Here is a 6,679-nt window from a genome sequence, read left to right as displayed (position 1 = left end):
ACAAACTTCACTAAGACATGAAGACAGAGAATAAGAAAAAGATGATGTCAATAAAGACCAGAGCATGATGAGATGAAGTGAATGTTGAAGGAGAACAGAAATACTCAAGTACTAATTTCCCTCCTCTTCTTCGCCTGGTTCCTCTTTTAGCAGAGTTTCTCCGTTACCCCTAATTTCCCCGCTCCCCAGTGCCCGTCCTGGTCCAGGTTGAGTCCTGGAGCGAAGGTCTGTCTCACAACCTGCAAGGTCTGCAGGAAAAGGTGATTGAAACCATGTGAGATGAAGCAAGCTCTGGAATCAACTTTCCATGTGAGCTAACCCCCCGAAACCTTAGCTGACGAAAATCTGGAGAGGATGAGGAGGTCTCCGCCCGAGCACAAATAAAGACACAAACAAAAAAAAAACACGAAACAATAATGCTGTTCGTACGCTGCTGGAGGAAATTAGCTTGTATACTGAAAGCAGGTGCCTGTATGTACACACAAAGTGGACGCGGATGATATGTTGATCTGGCAGAAATCTGATCAAAGTGACGTTATGAGGAGACTCTGGTATCAATTTGACTCCTTTATTCTGTCATGATCACACACCCTTCCTGTGGTGACTTTGTACTCGGGGTTTCCAAAACATGACAGACACACGTCAGACGCTATATTTACATCACAGACGGAGGATGTTAAAAAAGTGACAGCGAGTGTGAGGAATGCAAATGAAAAAGAAAAAAGAGAAAGGATACGAAGCAGCGGGAGGAATCTTCCCTGAGAAGTGTGTGTCAATAGCATGTGTGTGTGTGTGTGTGTGTGTGTGCACGTGCCAGCCACAGGGAGTTTTGTCCATGTTTATAAATCCTTACTCCTCCTCTTTCTCTCCCACACACACACACACTCACACACACGCTACCTAAACTCATTTGTTTATTTGTTTTGGGTGTAACTCTGAAACCATGGTGCCGGCCACACATCGCCTCCAATCAAAGTCAGACGTACCCGCCACGTAAAGATGTCTCCCTCCTCACTTCATCCGCCTTATTGTCCTCCAGTCTGTAGATCTTTTTAGCTTCTATCCTCCCTCTCCACTCCCCTCACACACACACACACACACACACACACACACACCCAGATATACAAACCCTGACAGATGAGAGCTGGCGAAGCAGCGCCGCAGCTCAGCTAATCACACTCTGTGAACTCAACTGTTCCAGCGGTGTGGCCGGGCGCCATCATCTCCATCACCACCTCCTCTCTGCTTTTCCACATCGTGCATACGAACGCCCTGCCATCGATACCAGCGGCTGAGGCGAAGCAGGAAGGAATGCCAGGGAGGAGAAACGGTGTCATCACCAGCTGAGACTTTAAGTTTCTCTCTGAGTTGATCGTTTCGTTTAGCTCAGCTGCTCGGTGCCCTCTAGAACTCTGAACCTGGCTCTGAAGGTTTTCTGCGTATAAAGCTGCACTGAGTGATTTCTTCTGGCAGCGTAACAAGCTGTAAACACAACAGGTCGTCTTATAAAGTTGATATGCTGCTTATTTGCTCGTTCAGCAGCCAAGAAGTTTATTCTTCTTATAAATCTGGCTCCACAAAATCTGCAGGTTGAGCGTACTGAGCACAGATCAGTGAACCTGAGGGTTAAAGAAGCTTCATCCTGCTTTAACACGGGTACACTGTCCAACCAATGTTCTTTCCCTGAGTCTCACAAAAGGAATCAATCAAATCATTATGATGAAAACTTAACCCACATCAATTTCTGAATAGCAGAGGGCGTTGCCTGCCTTTAATTTACTCTGTGTTTCTGAATGTGTACCAGAATAAAGGTGTGCAGACTTTGAAGCAGCAGCAAAGATTTTACAGTGAAGGAAGCAACACAAACTGTCAGATACTGACGTGTGGACTGCCAAGAAAAGGGTGTTTTTTCTATCCTTAAGAAGCACCACCTTACCATCAACAGGCCATGAACAGGAACTCTTTGCAAGATTTCTGACCAGGGAGTCAGAAAGATAGTCAGAAGAGTACTCAATGAGGCAAAGATCACCCTGAAAGTGCTCCAGAAAGACTTGGAGGCAGCAGGTACAACTGTTACAGAGAAAACAATAAGTAATGCACTCCACCGCCATGGCCTCTATGGACGCCCAAGAAAAGGCATGTTGAAGCTGGTTTAAAGTTTGCTAAACAGCATCTTGACAAGCCTGTAGAATACTGGGAGAATGTTGTCTGGTCAGATGAGACCAAAACTGAACTTTTGGGCTGTCATACTACAGACCATGTTTGGAGGAGAAATATCACTGCACATCACCCAAAAAAACACTACACCAACAGTGAAGTTTGGAGGTGGGAGCATCATGGCATGGGGTTGTTTCTCATCTCATGGTGTTGACAAACTTCATATAACTGACGGAGCAATGAATGGAGCCATGTATGGGGAAATTCTTGATCTGAATCTGCTGCCATCCACCAGGATGATGAAGATGAGACGTGGCTGGACCTTCCAGCAGGACAACCATCCAAAGCACACGGCAAAGTTGACTCTCAAATAGTTTCAAAAAAGAAAATCAATCTGTTAGAATGGCCTCGTCAATCACCTGACTTCAATCCAACTGAACATTTGTGGAAAGAAGTAAAGAAAAGGGTTCACCAGAGGGCACCAAAGAATATTCCAGATTTAAAGACAATCTGTGCAGAGGAATGGGCCTAAATCACACCTGAGCAGTGTGGGCCATTAGTTCAAACATACAAGAAGCTTCTGGAAGCTGTCATTGCAAACAAAGGCTTCTCCACCAAGTATTAGATGAGTCTCAGTTAGCGTGTTCAATACTTTTTTCCTGTGTTATCGTACTTAATTCTACATAATCATTATTTATGGACCTGAATGTTGTGATTTCTTTTCATGTGTGGATTATTTGAGTTAATACCAATGTCTGGTAGAAATTTTGTTTGAATTGCATCTTTTGAAATAAATGTGATGACAGTCAAGCAAAAAACACATATAGTTACGCATGTGCATGATTTTGAGTGAAAGGTAACTGCAACAACAATCTTCAACCATGTGCTCAGTGGCAAATTGAAATTTACTGAGTGTTTTATGTTCATGCATCACTAAAATGATAAAGACCTGCAAGATCATCTTGGTGCATACATGATACACGTACACAACATTAGTCTTGTGTCCGTACGTCAGTATTTCTCAAATGTCAGCTGTGGAAGGGGTTTTCGAAAACCTGCATTTTTATGGACTTAAGCTCTGCTTCTGGATGGATGTGAGACCAAAACAGAGACAGAAAACTGTGTTTGAAAATACCCACATACCTGTGGACGAGGCGTTTTGTCTGAGAGTCCCATCATAATGGGTAGATAGCAGCTTTTTCTGCTCTGAATAGCTATCAGAAAATCAAAACACTGTCAAAACGCAAGAGGGGAAGGAAACTGCTTTACCATAGATTCACCGCTGCAGCCGTCTCTTCGCACGATATAAGACATTTCTGTGGTTCACCGAGCAGCCAGCCTGCAGTTAGAGATACAGACTGACAACCAACAGAAAGTGGCAGCGCTGAGAGACCTGACTCATCAAGTTTTATAGAAGACAACATAAAGCCATCAGAAAATTGCTAAAATCCTGCACAACCAGGATCAGACCGCCGCTATTCCCTGGTGTTGCATGGCTTGAATTCAGAGTCAAGTGAATTCTTGTGTTTTAAATGCATCTGTTAAGCTTTTATTTTTAAGATCTGTTGTTTTTTTCCAGAACAATGTTGTCAGAGTCAAACCACTTCCATCAAACACTCCAGTGAGGTCTGGTCTCCGTGGTCTCCCAGAATCAACCCAGACCAGGTTACACAGATCATATTTGTGGCCTAGAAGTCAATCCAGCAGGTTATCCCCTCCTCTCTCATCCCCAACCAGAGGATTAGTTCAAGATGGGTTGAATCAATTTGGGCTCTTTTAAAGTGGTCGGCGTCGGTTAACCACGACACAACATGTGGTGAAGTCCCCCTTCAACACGGGGAAGCTGTGGACCGCAGGGCAGCGGCTGTGCGTTCCTGGGAGAAAGAGGAGACGAAGAAAAGCTGAGTGAGTTACAGAGGGTGTGTTTGTGTCTTTATTATTCTAGCTCTTGATTTGGTCATTAAAAGAAAGACGAATCAACCTGCTAACGCCGTTCCGAGCCTTTCTCCTCCTTCTTGGCACGGCGAGGGCACGCAGGAATGTCCGCCTCCCTGGTTAATACGTGTTCATGTTTTCCTCTTGGGTGTTTCTGGTGTGACAGCGTGGAGGTGGGGCCGTTCAGAGAGGAAGTCAGAGCGAACTCGCTCCTCCAGAAGGAAAAGTCTGCATATCAGAGGAAAACAAGCTCGATTGGAAGTCAGCGATTACCGTCCAGGAGATAACGGGATGGGAGAGATAGGAGCAGGCACGATTTAGCTCAATAGGCAAATCCCCCGAAGGTTTCTGTGAATGCAGCTCCACACGCACAGCACACGAGGCCTTCCTGCAGCTATCTTCACCCTGAGAGATAACAGGCTGAATGGACATATTTCTGACTCACAGCATGCCATCCTCAGAGAACCAGAGCTTTTTTTCCTCTTCCTCTGACCTGTTTGTTTGATCCAACAAACAGGATTTATTTCTGAATGAAGAGCTGGTGAAGGATCAGTTCTTTAGTGTGTGTTATTTAGTGTGTGACCTAGCCTACTTTCTCATTGTTTGAGAAATTAAACCTGCAGCTGCTGCAATGCAGATTACAGCCTCTGTACATGGGGCGCACCCACATGCTGACCTGATCCTTCTTGGTGTTTTAAAGCCTTGAAGGGTTCCTGGATCATTCAGAATCATCATCTTTTAAAAGTTTTGTAACCTCATAAACTACAATCAACCTTTATCAAGGAGGACAGTTTGTGCTGTCAGGGCCTGTTTCCACCAACAGCATTAGCGGCACAGATTTTCACCAAGCAGTTCAGTTCAGTTCGTCTCGGCATGGCACACGTTTTACAGCGTTTCCACTGACCAATCCCAGGACGATTGGTCAGACAGAAGGGTCCCACTTTTAGGGACCCTTCTGTAGGGGTGCCAGACTAAACTGATCCAATTCCTGGAAGGTGGAGCTACAACATTGCAGACCGTCGATTGGTCAAAAGAATCGTCACTTATCATGCAACAGCAGCTGTATTCAAAGCTTGATTGTGCTTTGTAACAAAGAGCCACATGCCAATCACAAAGACGACAAACTGTGTCGCTTTTTACTTCTTTGGATTTATGAGTGGGGTACACTGTGTCATGCAGCTATGGCGTCATGCCATTATTTAACTTATGCAGCTATGGCATCTGCTTTACTACGAGGGGGAAGAGTTGGCTGTGAAAATGCAAACAGGACCAGGCTTAACCAAGCTACCCTTGCCAAACCGTACTGATCCAAACCAGACTCCTTGGTGGAAACCAAGTGGCAACCTCTGGTCTAAGAATGAGACAATGCTGAAGTGCTAAAATCTGCTAGTTCTCGAGTGTCTACTTGAGGCTGGTTCTGGAAGTATCAGGAGTCACATACACACCAAGCCAAAAAAAGCTGTTTTCCAAGCAGATATTAACCTATTTACAGCCTGATTCAAAAAATGTCTCCTGTCTGAGTCGCTAATTTTACCAACGACACCCACTGTACGGGGGTGAATTTTTTATTAACTTGGCCGTTCTGAGGATATTGAGGTCACAAACTCACCCAATCAGAGGCACAGCTTTATAGCTGTACGCGAAGCCCTTGCCGCTACCAATATGGCCGCTATAGCTGATGTGCTTAATTTTCCGTCCATGCTTTTATAGTCTATGTTGGAAACGGGTCTTTATAGATCAACTGTGTTTAATGCACTCACAGCACTGTTAGCTGCAACTTGTTATAGTTACTACCAAAGCAGTGTTGGTTCTGCATTTTCTTCAGACTGAAACACCGCCACTTTTTTTTTTTTACTAAATCCCCCCAAAAAACAGTGTACATTGTGTACTTCTGTAAGTACACTTTGATGAAATGTGCTGTGTACACTCTTCGCTAACTGGTACAGTGCACAAAATCTTTCAGGGTAGTGTTGTCCCAAATCAAACACTGCAGCTTCGCACTTACAAGAAAACATGATCATTTCACAACAAATCACATTTGTTCTTCTGCTTTATATCCATCAACCATGGTTTGAGTCGTTCCCGCCTCTTCCACCACGTAGCCAGTATGGCAACCACTGAGTATAAGAAGTGTCCACTGTTCCACATCCAACTTTTTGGCTGTTTTGAGTGCGTCAGCTGCGAAATCAAAGCACACTGCGTTACTCCATACTATCAGCGTGAACATACGTATACCCTCAAATTAGTAGTAGTAGGAGCAGAAGCACACAATTTAGGACCCAGCTCAAGTCATCTTCTTCCTTCTGTGCTGGCTTCTTCTTCTGCCCTCTGTTTTTAAGCCGGGAGCAACCGGTGAAAGAAACACTACCGCCCTCTACTGTCAACCACTGAGATACACAGATTGAGTCCTTTTCAACGATATCAAAACTTCATCATTTTAAAAAGCTGTTTATTGTTGATGCCAGTTCTCAGAGATGTTGTGTTGTTGACATTTTTGTTGTTGGTGTCCCACTCTCATTTCTCAGTGACAGCCACAGTGCCCACACCCTGTGAGTCACTGAGACAGAATCCGTCACAGAGCTGGAGA

At 44.6% G+C, this 6,679-nt stretch overlaps 1 long non-coding RNA gene across 1 annotated transcript; it reads right to left on the bottom strand.

Annotated features, from left to right (window-relative positions):
• Positions 1-3,705: 3,705 nt before the first annotated feature.
• On the bottom strand, positions 3,706-6,405 carry LOC141784685 (uncharacterized). Its single transcript, XR_012597469.1, has 3 exons — positions 6,328-6,405; positions 4,139-4,320; positions 3,706-4,031 (listed from the first exon to the last, which is right to left on the bottom strand). It is a non-coding gene; the product is annotated as an uncharacterized LOC141784685 (long non-coding RNA).
• Positions 6,406-6,679: the final 274 nt, after the last annotated feature.

The sequence above is a fragment of the Halichoeres trimaculatus genome, unplaced genomic scaffold (genome assembly GCF_033239565.1).
Source record: "Halichoeres trimaculatus isolate MK-OKI-2021-1 unplaced genomic scaffold, fHalTri1.1 fHalTri1_scaffold_23, whole genome shotgun sequence".
In the NCBI taxonomy this organism is placed as follows: Eukaryota; Metazoa; Chordata; class Actinopteri; order Labriformes; family Labridae; genus Halichoeres; species Halichoeres trimaculatus.
This window is presented reverse-complemented; position numbering and strand designations above follow the sequence as displayed.